The 19,267-nt window shown below is 39.0% G+C and overlaps 1 long non-coding RNA gene and 1 other non-coding gene across 7 annotated transcripts in view; one reads left to right on the plus strand and one right to left on the minus strand.

Annotated features, from left to right (window-relative positions):
* The window catches only part of LOC107132757 (uncharacterized), a 254,276-nt gene that overhangs the window by 47,398 nt on the left and 187,611 nt on the right, over nucleotides 1-19,267 (plus strand). For 5 of the 6 annotated variants that reach the window (XR_009495973.1, XR_001500953.3, XR_001500952.3 and 2 more), the window contains exons 2-3: nucleotides 4,786-4,862; nucleotides 17,366-17,445. This is a non-coding gene — a long non-coding RNA (uncharacterized lncRNA). The remainder of the gene's footprint in view (nucleotides 1-4,785; nucleotides 4,863-17,365; nucleotides 17,446-19,267) is intronic. The other variant, XR_003036286.2, reaches the window with a different exon arrangement.
* On the minus strand, nucleotides 14,572-14,697 carry LOC112448171 (U6atac minor spliceosomal RNA). Its single transcript, XR_003036564.1, has one exon. It is a non-coding gene; the product is annotated as a U6atac minor spliceosomal RNA (small nuclear RNA).

Raw genomic sequence — 19,267 nt, forward strand, 5'->3', positions numbered from 1 at the left:
CTGATTTATTTAAAAAAAAAATTCAGTGGCAATCAGAATGGAAAGTCAATAACTCAAACTTAATGGAATTGAGAAGGGGAATGTGGCAACAGTTGCAGCCTAGGAAATTGTCCCCATTCAGTCAGGAAGCAGAGAGCTTTTGACCTAAAGGGGCTGCTTGCTCCTAATGAGGTGAGAGAGATGCTGTTGTGCTACTTTGCTTGTGACTCTGCTGGAGCCATGCCGTAGTCCAGCTGCCATCTCCGCCTGCAGAGAGCGGCTTAAATGAAACACTCTGGCCCACGAGGAGAGGCAGAGGAGCCATCCCTCTTTAATCAATTATTTAGTTATGTCATGCTCCCAGGCCAGCAGGATCCACATACTCTGTACTCTCTTAATGCCAGAAAGATATCTTTATTCACAAACAACATGTTCCAGGAAGCTGTACACACCTGCCATCAATAAAAGCACCACTCAGTACCTCGGAAGCTAGTGACTCAATGGTGTTTGTTCTGTTTCTTTCATTGCCATTTATGGAGGACCATTGTACAAAGAAAATTAAAGCCTGGAAAAGCAAGACAGTTCTGCCAATACTGCACTGATAAAATAGCACTACTTATTCCTATTTGCTTCCCAGTTCACCTAGAGTTCTTAACTGTTTTGTCTCAATGGAAACTCTGATTTGATGTTTCGGGGGGACAAAGTGTACCTCATGGCCAGAGCAGGCAGAACAGTGCTCAGGGTTAAAACCAAGCACTTTGGAGTAGAATACCTGAGTCTGAACCATCCTACTCCATAACTTTACTAACCATGTAATCTTAGGCAAGTTCCCTAACTTCTGTTTCTCAACAGAAGTTGAGAAATTCTTCTGTTCCTGTCTATAAATAGGGATGATGATAGTATCTACTTAATAGGTGTTGTATGAGGAGTGTGTAGATTACTACACTATAAGCTCTTAAAATAGTACATGGGAAGTGCCGAAAGAGACTTGTTGCTGTCATAAGTTCAGGTGCCCAGCCATCCCAGTGATAAGATATTCTTATCCAGAGAGGGAACATCTCTGTGTATCCACATTGCCTCTCATAATGACGCCACAGAGATTATAAATCAAAGGTCACCTCTGCTCCTCATTGAGAGTGTAGGCAGCCCAGGGAGCTGAATAGAGCTCTATTAGGGAATGGAAAACACTCAGATTTCAGTTCATGTTTGCTGCAAACTTGCTGTGAACTCAAGCAGGTTACTTTAAATTTTTTCCCAGCTTCTCAAACTGTAAAAGTAGGGGAATTTTTCCAAGCCCATCCAGATAATTATTTGACCTTTGGGAGGTAAAGGGAAAACCTGGATCTTTGGGAAGACTGGAAATTTATTCTATGATCACTTGTATCCCACATACATTTGAGGGTGCTGGCTGGAAAGGAAAAGTGAAGTCGCTCAGTCGTGTCCAACTCTTTGCGACCCTGTGGACTGTAGCCCACCAGGCTTATCCGTCCATGGGATTCTCCAGGCAAGAATACTGGAGTGGGTTGCCATTTCCTTCTCCAGGGGATCTTCCCGACCCAGGATTGAACCCAGGTCTCCCGTATTGCAGGCAGACGCTTTAACCTCTGAGCCACCAGGAAAGATGGTCTTATATAGGACAGACAGGATTGGTGCCCTCTGGGACTTTACATTCATGGAGAAGAGACTCCATCATTCAAGAATAAGCTGATAGATAAAAAAGAAAATCTCAGGCTAATAAATGCTATCAGTCAAGAGATTAACACAGGGAGGAGGGATTAGGAGATAGGGTTACTTTAGTTCAGGATTAGTCAGGAAAGTTGTCTTCCAGATGTAGTTTAAGTTGAGAGCTGAAGGGCAAGAAGTCAGCCATGTGAAGAGTAGGCCAGGAGCATTCCTAGCAGAGGGATATGATGATATGTGTCATGTGTTCAGTCATGTCTGACTCTTTGAGACCCTGTGGACTGTAACCCCCCAGGCTCCTCTGTCCATGGGGTTTTCCAGGCAAGAGTACTGGAGTGGTTTGCCATTCCCTTCTCTAGAGGATCTTAGCAGAAGAAACAGTGATTCAAGTCCTAAGGTAGGAGCTAGTCTGGAATATTTGGAAATAAGAGGAAGACAAAGAACATGGGAAAGAGTGGAAAGAGGTGAGGCCCAGAGGCAGGGACCCTCCTGTAATGCTCGTAGCCCTGAGTAGGAGTTAAGTTTGTATTCTAAATGTGATGGGAACCACTGGATAGTTTTAAACAAGGAAGATTAATGAATTAACCTGATGCGTGGTTTATAGAGTCTATTTTAAAATGAGGACTGGCTTTAGAAACTTCACTGAAGGAGGAAGTTATTATTTTCTGACAATAGGGATGAATGATAGTTGGGTGGTTCTGAGTTCTTGTCTCAATTTAGTGCTCAATCAAGAGGGCATTTAGGCAAGTCATAGAATTTATAATTGCTTCCTTTAACAATAGAAAAAATAATCAAAATATTTTCTCACCCTAAATTTGGAGATGTGACAAGCAGAACTGAGATTACAGCTGTGAAAACCCTTTGGGTTGCTCTAAGGATAATGTGTCTTACACATTTCCTATTCAATGTTTTAAAATGTTCCATATTCCTATGGGAAATAGTGGGATGGGGGGCAGGAGGCAAGGAAGGGACAGAGAGTGGATATCTGCAGTAGCAGATAATTAAAAATATAGTCTTAGGAGCTAGACCACCAAGTCCGTATCTGCCATCTGGAGAAAGTTTTTTAATCCCTCTGTGACACAGGAATAATAGCAGTGATAATATGTAACTGACAGAGTTTGTAATTATTAAATTAAATAATGCCCATATTAAGTGCTTAGAATAGCACCTTGTACTTAGTAAGTAACCAGTTAGTAACCACTGCCTCTCTGGACTTTCCATCCTTCCCACCCTATTCCTATTTGGGGGAACCCCACTCCTAGCACTGTATTTATGGATGCCATCATCCACTGTGTTAGCTGAGGACAGTTTTCTCCCTTTCTCCTCTCTGACAGCCAATGTGACCTAATCTGAACCAATCAGAGTCAACCCAGGACAAAGATGATGGGGTTACTAGATCTTATTCGTGTTCAGGCAGCTATTGCTGAATGAGAGATTTTGAACTCTCCCGCATCATTACCACCCCAACCCCTGCCTCCATGGGCTTAGTTCCTGTCTATATTTTTCAAGTTTAGTCCTCCAGCCTCCAGTGGACACTGTGAACCTCTAATAACCCACCAATTCATTCTCCTTGGCTTTAGATAGCCAGGGTTAATTTTATTTAATTGCAGATAAGCCATTCCTAATGGGCATCCCTGGTGGCTCAGCTGGTAAAAAGAATCCACCTGCCATGTGGGAGACCTGGTTTGATCCCTAGGTGGGGAACATGCCTTGGTGAAGGGAACAGCTACCCCTGCCAGTATTCTGGCATGGAGAATTCCATGGACTGTATAGGCCTTGGGGTTGCAAAGAGTCAGACACGACTGAGCAACTTTTACTTTCATTCCTAATGAGTACAGGCTAGAACCGTCCTCTGGCTCTTCCACCAGACCCTTCCTCTTGTCCCCTGGATTACGTCTCCTGACATGGTTGGGTTGATGGATGACAGCTAGTGAGACTACCAGAGCTGCCCAGAAGGCTGTGGAGTAGAAAGTCTTCTTTCACTGAGGACACTTGCACTAAATCCCTACTCCTCCAAGAAGCAGAGAGACAGATCTCCGCCACCCCTCCCATATCCCTACCACAAATAGTTGTCAAGGAAAGCAAGGACCACACTTTGTTTTGCATCAGCATTATTAGAGTCAGAGAGCGTGCATGCTCAGTCATGTCCAACTCTTTTACTACCTTTTGGACTGTAGCCTGCCTGGTTCCTCTATCCATGGTATTCTCCAGGCAAGAATACCAGAGTGGGTTGCCATTTCCTCCTCCAGGGGATCTTCCCAACCCAGGAATTGAACCTGCGTCTCCTGCATCTCCTGCATTGGCAGGCAAATTCTTTACCACTGCCCCACCTGGGAAGCCCCAGTTACACACATGTTTCTCCTCTGGATCATTGGCATCCCCAAAGCAGAAGTTACACATTACTATTGAATTATTAACATTTAATATACATTTACTTTATTAACATAATTGCCTTTAAGAACTAAAACTTTGTAGATAATACCAAAGTTCCCTTTGACAATTACCTTTAATCCTGTCCCCTTTCACTCCCTAAAGTTAACCAGAGTCATGAGGTGGGTGGAGGGCCATGAGAGAGGGGTACCAGACTGTCACCAAATGACCCGTCTCCAGTGTGAACAGCACTCCTGCCACCATACAGGAGGACCCTCTATGGAGAATATTTTTTCAGAGCTGTTTGTATGCATCTGATGATTAGGAGGAAAATATAAAGTATCTTGTGTGTTTACATAGCATTTCCTACTGGATATATCACTTTGTAGAGTTGGTTATTCTCTAGCATCAGAGGCCCTAGATATCTTTCCATGTGTAAATCTACTTCAGTCTTTACAAATTTGGGATGGTTTTCCACTGTGTAGATATCACATAGTTTATTTTGCAAGTCTTCAATTGATACGCATTTGGCTCACTTCTGAATTCTATCTATTATACACAATACTTCAGTGGACACTTTGGCCCATGTCCTCTTGGGTTCAAGGATACTTTCTAAGCTGGAGAAGATACGCATCATGGGCTTTCTCATCTATGCTGTGGCCCCATCGCATGCGCAAAATCTGGCTTGCAGGAAGCCCTTCATAGATATTTTTTTAAACTGGTTTGACTGATCCCAGCTCATGTCACCCCTTCTAGCTCCTGCTCCCCCAAACGAGAATCCAGTCCAGAGGCGCAGTGGTCTGAGACCCGCACTGCCTGTGCTGAGAGCAGAGGTACGTTATCAATTCTAGAGAAATTGGGGCAGTCTTCCTACTAGAGGACATGATCAGGTCCAATATTAATCATAGCTTTTAGAATACGCTATTGAGACAGGCAGAAAACAAAATTTAAATTAGCCTCAAATAGGTATGATTTCCATAGAAGCAATTAGAGCCATTTCTTTTTACAGCAACTGAATGTATCAACATCTCCTTTTCTGCCGCCCAAATGCCTCCTGTTTGCAGATGAGAAAATTACTGTTGTCTCCATTATGAGCACTAAATTATATTTATGTAATTCCCATCTGCTCCACCACTTCCATACTCTTCATGTGACTTCATTCACTCCCAGCAGAGGCATGTTAATAGCAAATGCTGAATGATGAATTATTTCTCACGGGAAAGATAGTTAATTTCACTGACTCCCATGTGTCACAATTCAATGCATCACCCTGTATGGGGAAGCAGACCTGTGGAGAGGAAACCACAAAAGAGACAAATCAATGCAAAAGCTCTGTGATCCAAAGCTAAGGTCATTTTTAATGGAATAAAAAGGCACTCCAGGGCTTTAGTTATTATACCACAATCACATGCCACTGTGCCCTCAACTGTAATTAGAGCACAATCATACACATCCTAGGATGTTTTCTTTAAGTGGCATTGAAAGCTGAGGGAGGGATAAAAAATATTTGTCAAGTAAGTACTGAGATTTAAAAAAAAAATACAGTAAATGCAACATTGATGAAAAAAATCCATTTTATATTTTCCCTTACAATTTCTAATTTTACTTTGCTTGTCCCTACCTCTGTTAGTCACCAGATACAAAACATTCCACTAAATGGCATTGCTATTAATAAGCTTTTTGCTGTGGGGTTTCAGACAACTAGCAATCATGAGGCCATTTCTTATTTTAGAGGTCATATAGTTTGACTCCAAGCTTCTTGGTGGTAGGGATCAGGTGATGCATTTCTTGGGAGGCACAGCAGGGGAGGTATTGATGGGAACTGGGTTCCTAACTCAAGATAGGAACCATTTCTGGGAGGATAGGAGAGCAATTTATGCAAAATGTTTTACAGCTTCGGGCCCTAGTAGTTTGCTAGTTCTGCTACTATGTGCATCCTTCACTAAACATCTTTCCTTGTAGTGATTTGAATCAGTTTGTTTCCCTTGTATCCCAAAGCCCCCAACTTGAAGAGTAGTAAAGTGTCAAGTTGTATCATAACCTATTAAAAAGAACAGGCAAGTATACCCTTAGGCTCCATGAGGTCTTCTCTATGAATACAGCTTCTGTACATTAGCTGGAATCATACTTCCATCTTTCATTCCAAATTACTTGTTTCTGTCCATATTTATTAAGCTAAACATAACCGAGGCTAGAAGGCAGAAGAGTATCCAGGGAAAGAGCTTGTAAGTAATCTTACTTCACTTGGCCTCTGTCTATTTGGCAAGGTAACCCCCGACATATGTAACTGACTGAAAGGTCCCTGTTGAGCCAGACTGTAGAGTTCTCAGAAATCACAGAGTCTGTTTCTTTACAGGAATCATGATTCTGCTCAGGTGGTGAGGAATATATTAACTGAAGCTTTTTGGGAATGTGTTAGTCTGAATTCTTTCTAAATTATAATTGCTTTTTGAAGGTGGAGAGAAGGAGAAAAAAGGCTGGGCATAACTGAGGTAAAAGGGGAGTGGAAGAGAGAGGATGTGAAAGAGATCACAATCAAGGGAGAGAAAAAGGTGTGTGGAAACAGATATGAGTTCAGTGTTCCTCTTTGGGGGAAAATAAGGAAATCGATTTAAAAAAAAGAAAAGAAAAAATTTTCACTAGACCTAGAGAAAAGATATTTTAATGTTTGCTTCTAATTGCATAATACTATCGTCAGAAAGAATTCAATTAGTGGCTCTAATTTTTTATTAAAAATTACTAAATCACAAATTGAATAGTTTGTATAGTTCTATGCTAAAAAAAATTTCAATAGTCTTAAAGAAAATGGATTATTTTCCAAGAAAATACATATAAGCAAAACAGGAAAGTGTGTTAAAGAAGAGACTGTGTCAGGAAACAAATAATTTTATAGGAAATGAAGAGAGGTATCAAGGAAGGACTCTCCCCTTGCCCTAGGTACCCAACCTGCTTGGCTGTGTGAGTAGATTCCCATCCCCACTCCCGAAATAAACCATTCAGGTTTATTCCTGCTCCCTGAATAAACCATTCTCATGCTACCTAAATGGTTTTAGAGGATAAAGAATGAAGGAGAGCTTTACAGTGTATTTATATACAATTAGCAAAACCCCACTGTAGCATAATCTCATGTATGAATTAATGGAAAACTAATCCAAATATTAGCATAACTTGTCAAAACATAATATGAAAACATAACATGAAAAAATGATCAGTTCATAATGACACCCCAAAATAAAATAATCTAGGTGTGAGCTTAGCAACTAATATGCAATACTTCTTTATTAAGAGACTGAATGAAAATTTTCCATATTGAAAAGATGTTAATCATTTCCACATATATCTAAACATTTTACTAACTGTAGTAAAAATCCTCATATTCCAATGTGACTTTTTTCATAATTGATCAAGTAATGGTTGTGAACTTAACCTATAGATTATAAAATGTATCACAAAGTCAATATTGAATAAAATATAATACTTATACATGAATAGAAAAAGAGACCAATGAAAGAGAAGAATAAATTCAGAAATATACCTAAATAAATACAGAATTTGGTGTATGATAAAGATAGCACTTTAAATTAATGGGGAAAACAAAAATTCTTTTAATGTGCTAGGACCACTGGCTAAAGCTGGTAAACAGTAAAGTTAGTTCTTTATCTGTTTTTTTCTTTTGAAATAAATTTCAAATGGCATAATGATGTATGTTTAAAATAAAAAGTGTAAAATTACTAGAGAAAATGCTGGAAATCATAATCTTTATGTGGGCAAAGATTTTAAGCATAATATTCAGTGCAAAAACCATAAATTTAAAAAACGATGTTAGATTGGCCTGTTTAATGGCATGAAATGTATGGATGTCAAAAAGCATTTTTAAAAAGATTAAAAGGCAAACACAGACTTTCAGCAATATTATTTTATTTGTGTAAATACACACACATAAGTATTAAGAATCAGTAAGAAAAAATTTAAAATCCCCATGCAAATGTTGGGTGAAATGGATACATAGGAAGTTCATCAAAGAATGCAACTATTCAATAGAAATACTCTCCTCATAAGCAATCACAATGCAACTGAAAACGGGATACAATTTTGGACTTTAGGTTGGTGACACTTTTAAATGATAATACTTATGTTATTTCAAAATTGAAGAATGGACCTGCTCACATAATTCTGGTGTGAAATATTGGAAATTATCTTGACTTTTTTGAATTTATTAAAAGTAATTAAAACCTGCATATCCCCCTGGCAAAGCAATTTTAATTCTTATTTGAAATCACTAAGAATATTCACAAATAGTGCTTATACAAGAATGCTTATAGTGGTGGATAACTATTCATTTATTAAAATTATACCTTTAAACAATTTATGACCCAGCAATCACACTTTAGATGTTTGTCCTAAGGAAATAAAAATTTAAATTCACAAACAAAACCTATATACATTCATAGCAGCTTTATTTTTAATAACCCAGTGGTGAAAACAGCCCTTCTCTTTTTTTCAACTGGTAAGTAGATGAATAAACTGTGACATGTCCATTCAATGGAATACTATTCAGCAACTAAAAAGAATGGGCTATTGATGCATGCAACAACTTAGGTAGATCTTATGGGCTTAAGGATATTACACCAAATGAAAAAAACCAAGCACAAAAGATTGCATATTGTTTGATTCTATTTATATAATATTCTTGAAATGCCAAATTGGCAAGATGAACATGTTATTGATTTCCAGGGGTTAGACTTAAAGAGAAGGGGTGACTGTTCAAGGGTAGCAAGAGGGGTTTTCTTGATGGTGGTGGAATAGATCTGTCCTTAGTGTGCTGATGGTTCCACAAATCTACATGTGATGAAATTTCATAGAACTATGTGCTTAGTTGCTTAGTCATGGTCGACTCTTTGTGACCCCATGGACTGCAGCCCACCGGGCTCCTCAGTCCATGGGGTTTTCCTGGCAATAATAACTGGAGTGGGTTGCCATGCTCTCCTGCAGGTGATCTTTCCAACCCAGGGATCGAAACCAGGTCTGCTGCATTACAGGCAGATTCTTTATGGTCTGAGCCACCAGGGAATCCACTCACACACATGAGTACATGTAAATACTGGTGAAATAAGACTTAATGATGTCTACAGTTTAGTTAAGTCTTGTATAAATGTAAATTTCCTAGTTTTGATAATAAGATGCTATAATTATATAAGATATCATCATTAGGGAAAGCTGTATGAAAGGTACATGAAAACTCCATACTCTTTCTGTGTTTCTAACATTTCTATAAAATAAAAAGTAGAAATACATACATACAAACATGCATAATACCCAAACTCCCAAACCCTTACCAATAGGTGTCACTTATGTAAATCTTTTCCTATCACTTGGCCCATTTCTGCATTTTAATTCTGATTGATTCTCCCTCTTTCTTCTCTCTATTTTAAAATTCTTACAATATTCAGTTTTGTAATTAGTATGCTTATTGTCTTATCCTACTATTTAGATTTTAAAGTTTTTGAGAACAGAGACTATACCATTTGCATCCTAGTATCTCTGCATATTTGCCATTCACATTGAATGTGAATATCACTCTCTCCAGCATAGTTTGTATTCAATATGTTTAATAATTAATTTCATTTAATTAAAATTAGAATTCCTCTTAGTCATAGAACAGAAAAAGAGGTTAAAATACTTTTTCAACTACTTTCACTTTGGTGAATGTCCTTAATTACCCTAAGTATATAAAATACAAATAAAAGCATTGAAATTTACATAAAGCATGTAATACATTGTAAAGTTCTCAGTAATTATATTTACTGGATCAAACTGGGACTAGGATTCATTTTTATAAGGAAAAAGAAAGGAAATCAGATTTCCCATGTGAAATCCATATAAAACTTGTCTGGATTCTTACACTGTTGATTCTATAAAGAGGTTTGTTATAAAAATTGAATTTTGTCCATGAATATTGGTGTGATTTTGTTATAGCAGCTCCAAAAGTTAAAATAAGAGAATCAAATCACCAAGTTTCTGAGTGCTACACTGTCACTGTACTGATTTTTTGAGGTACAATATACAAAATGATCTTCGAGACTTCCCATTTGTATACAGCCTTTTAAAGAACTTCTTGAGAGGAAATTAAGGAAGAAAAAGTTTCCCAGTGCTCACAAACCTGGTAATATATCAGGAGGGATGTGAAAGTTTCATGCTGCCATCTTCTCAAATCCTTGGTAAGAAATTGTCCCTTGCACTTAGCTGTTTTGATGGATTAGGAAAGACAAGAATATTCTCTTATTTAGTTAAAATGGTTTTCTCTCCTATGGTGAAAGAGACAATTTGATATAGTATTTTTTCTATCAGAAGGTTTTTCAGAAGAGATCATAAAAATTCATGCTAATAGCATTTCATGCAACTGCAGGGGATTTGATCCCCACCATATTCAACATTCTATAAAAAGGGAATGGCTGAGTCATCATTTTAATGTGCTTCTTTCTTAGTATGTCTGGATAAAACTGAGTTGTTGTTAGTAAGTTATTGGGGTAACTACCCAGCTGGTGCAGTAGTAAAGAATCTGCCTGTCAGTACAGAAGATGCAAGACATGTGGGTTATATTCCTGGGTCAGGAAGATCCCCTGGAGGAAGAAATGGCAACTCACTTCAGTATTCTTGCCTGGGAAATCCTATGGACAGGGGAGCCTAGTGGGCTACAGTCCATGGAGTTGCAAAGAATCGGACATGCTGAATAAGCTACTTGCAAGGCCAAATCCAACCACACTTTAAAAACCCATGCTATAAAGATTAAAATGTTCTCCAGCAATCTGGCTTCCTTTAAAACTACATGTTGAGTTCCTTTTAGGCTTCCCTGATGGCTCATACAGTAAATAATCTGCCTGCAATGAGGGAGACCTGGGTTCGATCCCTGGGTTGGGAAGATATCTTCGAGGAGGGAGTGAGTTCCTTTTAGGAAAAATAACAATGAGGGACAGATATAAAACTCTGAGTTCTTCCCTTTGTTGTCCTGGAGGTTTTGTCTTGTTTTCTGTTGAATGGCAGAAATAGAGAGTTCTGAAATGGATGGTTTGAGGTCAGTGGTCTGTGACTTTGCCTCATTTTGCTAATATAAGATGCCACTTGGGTTTGGCAGCATGGGATGTGCGCCTACATAGGAAACCAAAAAATCCTATGCTGTGAGTCCTATTAATATCAGCTATGGAGCAAAACCAGAGAAGGCAATGGCACCCCACTCCAGTACTCTTGTCTGGAAAATTCCTTGGGCGGAGGAGCCTGGTAGGCTGCAGTCCATGGGGTCGCTAAGAGTCGGACACGACTGAGCGACTTCACTTTCACTTTTCACTTTCATGCACTGGAGAAGGAAATGGCAACTCACTCCAGTGTTCTTGCCTGGAGAATCCCAGGGATGGGGAAGCCTGGTGGGCTGCCATCTATGGGTTCGCACAGAGCTGGACACGACTGAAGCGACTTAGCAGCAGCAGCAGCATGGAGCAAAACAAGGACAATTGATTCTTGATTAAGTGACATGATTTTAGTCATGCATGGGATGCCTGATTCAAATTTACTTTTCCATTATCATATCATCGATAGGGCAGTCTGATGGATCATTCTCAGGATACTTATCTAAAAGAACTGAAGAACAAGCCTGCAAATGTATTTCTCACAGCCTTATTGCTCTAAGCTCTGGCTTCCCTGGTGGCTCAGATGGTAAAATGTCTGCCTGCAAAGTGGGAAATCTGGGTTCAATTCCTGGGTCAGAAAGATCCCCTGGAGGAGGAAATGGCAACCCACTCCAGTACTCTTGCCTGGAAAATTCCATGGATGGAGGAGCCTGGTAGGCTACAGTCCATGGGGTTGCAAAGAGTTGGACACTACTTAGCAACCTGACTTTCTTTCTGTCTATTGCTCTAATAGTGAAAAGGTGGGGATGGGGGAAAACTGAAAACTATAAGTATGCTGAATATTTGCCAGTTCAGATATATTGTCCACCTTTTCCCACTCTTGTCCCGGGGCAGTGACCGAGGTCTCTGTTCTCAACATCAGCTGATTCTCTTGCTCTTTGATTTCTGGTTGGGTTTGGTCAGTGGTAAGCAGAAGCATGAGATTGGAAGGTAGAAACAGAGAGAAATTGGAGCACTGACTTCACAAGCCCCTGCCAGGCTGGGGTTGGGAGCAGCTGAGTTCTCCACCAAAGCTTCTATCTGGAGACCCTTTCTGATGGCTGCAGCTCTTCAGATCCTGGTAACCATGCTTCCCTCTCCCTCTTCAGGCTTGTGTGGCATGGCTCCTGGGTACTTTGCCATCCCTTCTTGGTGTCCCTGGCCCTGAACTCTCACTTGCAAAGCATCCCTTTATTAATTCTAGCCAGTGCATCAGTTGACTGGGTCACCTGCTTCCTTTCAGAACCTCAACTGACACAATATGAAATGTTTATAGATATTTTAATACAGCCATGTGATGACTATTATATGTTCATTAAACATATTTTTTACAAATAATGCTTAATCTCATGAAAAAAAAATGCTCAGAATGGGTTTAAAGAATAGGTATAAAATGATAGCTAGAATATGACCTCAGAAATCCCCTGGCAGTCCAGTGGTTAGAACTCAGAGCTTTCACTGTCCAGGTCTAGGTTCAATCCTTGGTTGGGGAGCTAAGATCCTGAAAGTCATGGGACATGGCATTCCCCTCCCCTAAAAAAAGAATATGATCCCAATTTTGAAAAGATATGGAATGTTCATGTGTGTACACAAATATTTAAAAGAAAAAATTGGAAGAAAATATACTGAACTATTAAGGACTTGTTTAATTGATATATTTAGAAATGTTTAAAATATTTTCTTACTTATACTTTTGTTTGTTTTCCAAATTACCCATCATGAGGATACATTACTTTGTAGTCAAATTTAAAAATAAGCTTTTATTTATATAAATATATGTGTCTGTCTATGAGGAGGGCAAGGCAACCCACTCCAGTATTCTTGCCTAGAGAATTCCATGGACAGAGGAGCCTGGTGGGCTGTAGTCCATGCGGTCACACAGAGTAAGACACGACTGAGCAACTAAGCTGCAGCAGCATGTCTGTCTACATGTGTTATATATTTTTCTTCATCTAACACAAAAATGGTAGGTATACTATAAGCCATACCATTGTCTTTAAAGTAAATTTTACCTCAGAAAATTATTTTTATTGTCTTATAATGTCATATGGTTTCTAAGCACTGAACTATCAGAGGAAGTGGGGTGAAAAATATCATTGATATTAAGTGAAGATTTTAAGAAAAGAAATTACATAAAATTCTATAAAATTGAAATCTTTGAAGACTTGAAATAGAAAGCAATAAATCAAAACAGAATAACAATTAATAAAGTAATAACAATTAGTCCTATTATTTCTATAGTACCTTTCATTCCCAAATCCCTTGTGCATACAATAGTCTGTTTTCTTTCCCTAATAACCCAAAGAGAGCTTTTTGACCCCTCGGGAAATTTTTAGCACCATTCAGCACTCTGAATTATTATCTAGAACCCACTTGCACATCTCCATTTTCAGGACTGACTACATGTGACTTAAAGTTACAGGCTATAGTTAATATTGTTCAGAAAATCTTTAAATATATAAAGAGGAGCATTGTAATATCACTGTTCTGACTGTTTCATAGTATAATTCATTTTCAATAAGACTGGAGATTTCAATGTTGCTCATTGAAAAAGCTATCAAATAATTAGGGCTAAATAAGAACTGGAAAAGAAATCAGAAAACGAGAGAGTAAAAGATAAGAAAAAGCTAGCCATCGTGATCTGATTAATATGATGCCAATTGCTGGGATTTAACTACTGTATGATTGATGATCTAAATGACAAGAAGTAGAACAGATTCTTTGCCCAGGTTTTGTTTTGATTTTTAATCTAAAGTTTTAGTTCACAGAAGTAAAAGTGAAAGTCACTCAGTTGTGTCTGACTCTTTGCAAACCCATGGACTATACAGTCCATGGAATTCTCCAGGCCAGAATACTGGAGTGGGTTCAGTTCAGTTCAGTCACTCAGTCGTGTCCAACTCTTTACGACCCCATAAACCATAGCACACCAGGCCTCCCTGTCCATCACCAACTCCTGCAGCCTACCCAAACTCATGTCCATTGAGTTGGCGATGCCATCCAATCATCTCATCCTCTGTCGTTCCCTTCTCCTACTGCCCTCAATCTTTCCCAGCATCAGGGTCTTTTCAAATGAGTCAGCTCTTCACATCAGGTGGCCAGAGTATTGGAGTTTCAGCTTCAACATCAGTCCTTCCAATGAACACTTAGGACTAATCTCCTTTAGGATGAACTGGTTGGATCTCCTTGCAGTCCAGAGAACTCTCAAGAAACTTCTCCAACACCACAGTTCAAAAGCATCAATTCTTCAGTGCTCAGCCTTCTTCACAGTCCAACTCTCACATACATACAAGATCCCTTCTTCAGGGGATCTCCCCAGCCCAAGGATAGAACCCAGGTCTCCCACATTGCAGGTAGATTCTTCACCAGCTGAGCCACCAGGGGAGCCCAACAGTGGTTAGATGCCACAAAGTAGGTGGCAATGCCTTAACCGTACGCATATTGTTAGGTCCGAGAGTCTCTTCCATCCTTATCAAGGGGAGTGCCAACATTCTCTCCTTTCATACAACACATTTCATGGTAAGTTTATCATAAGTTATGATGAAATAGAATATTCTTCCCTGAGCAGCTGATAACGATGCTACAAGAAGAGAATACCTGATAGTTTCTCCAGCTTAACTGGTCTTAGCCACTACTCTACATGTGTCTGGTTATATATAGTATATACTATATATATAGTCTTAAAATTTTGTTTCAATAAAATAGATATTCATTGTAAATAGTAAACAGTAAAACAGCTGGCTTAAGTAAAAAAGTAAAAACTTTCTCATTTTCCCATACCAAACCTACTCCCCTAGTGTAACTTAAAAAATAGCCTCATGTATATCTTTCCACATGGTTTTATGTGGGCATCTCTGTGTGTGTGTGTATTCCTTTGTTTCTTTTCACAAAAAAAATTGATCAATGCAAAGTATGATATACTGTATAATATAGTGATTCACAGTTTTAAAGGTCATACTTAATTTATAGTTATTATAAAATACTGGCTATATTCCCTGTGTCATACAATACTTCCTGTTAGCCTGTCTTACACACAATAGTTTGTGCCTCCCACTCCCCCACCTCTCTATTGCATAATCTTGCTCTCCACTGGTAACCACTAGTTTGTTCTCTATATCTGTGGGTCTGCATCTTTTGTTTTATATTCATTAGTTTGTTGTATTTCTTAGATTCCACATGCAAGTGAATACAGCATTTGTTGTTCTCTGTCTGATTTATTTCACCCAGCATAATGCCTCCGGGTCCATCCATGTTGCTGCAAATGGCAAAAATTTCACTCTTTTTTGTGGCTGAGTAGTATTCCATTGTATATATGGACAAATCGATAAATAGATACATTTATCTATCATTTTAAATTACCTGTGTGCATGCTAAGTTGCTTCAGTTGTGTCCAACTCTTTTCAACTCTAGGGACTATAGCCCACTGGGCTCCATGGGATTCTCCAGGTAAGAACTAGAGTCGGTTGCCATGCCCTTCTCCAGGGGATCTTCCCAACCTAGGAATCGCACCCCATGTCTCTTATATCTCTTGCATTGGCAGCTGGATTCTTTACCACCAGCACCACCTGGGAAGCCCTATCTTTAAATTACCAAAATATACATAAATACATTCTGGTTACAAAATCTATCTGTTTTCACTGCTATCTATTTGGGACTTCCAGAAGGAAAGGTTTTATCATTAAAGATTCCACCCTGTGACCACCTCCCCCCAACCCCTAATTTTTCCCTCCTTCCTCTACTCCCCACCCATGCTTCTTCATCTCACTGTACATCACAATTCAGCATGGTGGGCAAATACAAAAGCATGGCTTGACTAACTCTGAAGGGGATGGATTTCTAGGCAGAAGCATTGCACGGTTCAGGCTAAATCTCAGCCACAGTGCCAAGTTGTGTTGTTTGATTGGCACTGAAAGGAAGCAATCTGAGGGCTGCCCCACCTCCTACCATTGCCTCCTCATTCTTTTCCTCACAATCGTCTCTCATCAAAATCACACCCAGAGCTAGAGCAAACTCTTTAGTTAAACCCTTAATGATGGAGGAGTTATGGGATGCATTTCTCCATCACACAACTAAAAATAAAGCAAAAATAAACCACTAAATAAATATGTTTTTCTGGATTTGTAACACTGTGCTTTTTAAAATTCTGTGATTTATTGTGAATTATTTTTTTAATTTTGAAGAAGTGCCCTTTTTACTTCTAATTATATCTATTTATATATAATACTTTAAAAAATATATTTATTTGGCTGCACCAGATATTAATTGCAGCACACAGAATCTCTTATTCTTTTTAGTTGTGGCATGTGGGATCTAGTTCCCTGTCTAGGGATCGAACCCAGCTCCCCCTGCATTGGGAGCATGAAGCCTTAGCCATTGGACCACCAGGAAAGTCCTTGTCTAAAACAATTTTGTATCAAATTTTGTGTTCTTGGTTGTGTCTTCTTTTATTTAAAGAATGCCCTAAAAACTCCATAAAACCTGGCTGCTTCTCTGACTATGATATTTCTTATACCTATACATATTTTATAAATGTTTCACAATACATTGAATATTTACTAAAAATTGATAAGTTCTTTTAAAAGAAAAAAACAAGAGCAAAGGTTTTGCCTTAGGAAATAATCCTGATCTGTTATTCAATTTCAGTTCCAGTTCTAGGTTTAAGTTTCCTCCTGGTGCCTGGTTCCTTTGCGTGAGTGTGTATTCAGTTGCTTCAGTCGTGTCTGACTCTTTACAGTCCTATAGACTGTAGCCCTGGAAAAGGAAATGGCAAACCACTCCAGTATCCTTGCCTGGAAAATCCCATGGACCGAGGAGCCTGGTGGGCTGCAGTCCATGGGGTCGTAAAGAGTCCGGCATGACTGAGCAACTAACAGACAGACTGTAGCCCCCCAGGCTCCTCTGTCCATAGGATTCTCCAGGCAGTAATACTGGAGTGGGTTGCCATGCCCTGCTCCAGGGGATCTTCTTGGTTCAGAGATCGAACCCATGTCTCCTGCATTGCAAGTAGATTCTTCACCCACTGAGCCCCCTGGAAAGCTCCTCAGTTCCTTTATTCATACTTAATTCTAGTGTCTGTGTTTCTATTATTTCTCTTTCTCATTCTTCACCTATTATTCTACCATGTCTTCCAACACATGATCCTCCTTCATAGTCCTTAAAGTCTCAGTTTTCTGTTCCAGTCCAGTTCCTGAGATGATTATGCAGCCATGCCTATGTCTGACGTGGTCTTGGGGAGAATTCCAGTCCCTCTCCAGAGACAGTGAGTACAGTGAAGAAGTTACTTGCATCCCTCCTACTAGCATTATTTTTCATGAATACTAGTGGTACCTCCTGTTTTCTCAGGCCCCAAACCCAGAATCCACTTTGATATGGCATTCTCTTTTACTTCCTGCATCCAGACTAGTCTTGCCAGCTCTTCATTTTTCCTTCCATTCAGTTTTTTCTCCACTTCCATCATTTGTTTTCAAAAGTTTCTTGCCAGCAATGTAATGATTGTCATTATTTATATTGTCACTTTCTCTGGTCCAGACACTGTGCCAAGTGTTTTACCCTTTATAAAAACATGATGAGAAAGATGCTATTATTATCCCTTAAAAATTTTTTTTGGATAAGAAATTCAGCTTTAGAGATATGAGTAACTGGTCAAAAGTCATTCAGCTTACAAATGGCAGAGCCAAACATCAAATTCAGGATATTTGGCAAGAATATCCTAACTGCAACTATATTAGTCACTCCACCATTTGCCTGATATGCCTAAACTCTCACTTCCATATTTCTTTCTACATACTAACTTTTCAACGGGTTTCCAGTTTAGACAGGATAAAGTTCAAACTTCATTACATTAACTCTAGAGCTAAACTCTCTTTGTGTACTTTATATAATCATGCCCTCATCCATGCCCTCCTCCTTTAGCTAACCTTATTTAATTCCTACCTATACTTCAATTTCTCAGTTCTCACATTCTCTCGGGCAATTCCCAAGTCCACAACCCATAACCATCTCTTCAGTTTCTTAACAATAATTGTCATATGCTGCTTGATATGTTTATTTATTTTTATTATTTGTGTATTTATTTATTTTTGCTTCTTCATATGTCATTCTTTTCCTCCCCTATTAGTCTGAATAAGGATCCTAACAGATCTTTTTATTCTTCACAACATTTATAGAAACCTTGTATAGGAGCTCAGCAATTATATGTTGATTGATTTGCTGAATTTCTTACAGCAGACTCTTGGGTCTTATTTTAGTAATTCACAACAGTGATATATGAATTAATTAGAAGGGTTTTTAAATATGATCTTCTGGGATACACCCCCCATAATGGACAACACTTCGATGATATCTCTCATTCAGGGCTAATCACCCCTCCAAAGCCAGTGAAAAAGATAGTTTAACACTAGGGACTGAGTCATAGCATCAGGTGTCCTGGAGTTCCCAGAATATTTTTGTCACCACTTCTTTCAAAGCAAATTGAAACTATTGTTAAAAAAGAGCTTTAGACTAAAAGAAGCTGAGATGTGAAAGGAACTTGAAAACAACCCAAAAGGTCAATTTTAAGGATGCTAAAGCAAACCCATACCCTTGCTTTGAGTAGCTCTCAGGCTCTAAAAACTTCTGGCAAGTTCAGTCACTAGAAACCAGAACTATGCAAAGGGTCAGAAGAAGCTAAAGTGGCCAGGAGGTTGTACCATCCACACCATTTCTTATCACCCATCACACATCAAGGCAAAGGCAGTCACATCTGTTTTCAGTGATACCAAGGAGTTGATGGGAATGGGCAGTTGATCCCAGGGATTTCCATCAGTGCTTCTGTAGCTCCAGCAATATACTAATCTCTAGAAGGTTGATGCTTTCTCAAATTTAAGCAGTGTGGATATAAGCATCTTTAGAAAGCTTTGCTATTCATATTGACATAAAACATACATATGAAGTAAAAACACTGCTTGTTATGCAAATTCAGCTTCCAGATCACTCCACTGTTTACCTTCCAGCCATTTTGTTGCCATTGAACCTACTCTATATTAAATTCTGGAGCTGCTCCAATAAATAGGCAAATTTGTGGCCATTGGTATCAGTTCCCT

Source organism: Bos taurus, chromosome 9, assembly GCF_002263795.3.
Source record: "Bos taurus isolate L1 Dominette 01449 registration number 42190680 breed Hereford chromosome 9, ARS-UCD2.0, whole genome shotgun sequence".
Classification (NCBI taxonomy): domain Eukaryota; kingdom Metazoa; phylum Chordata; class Mammalia; order Artiodactyla; family Bovidae; genus Bos; species Bos taurus.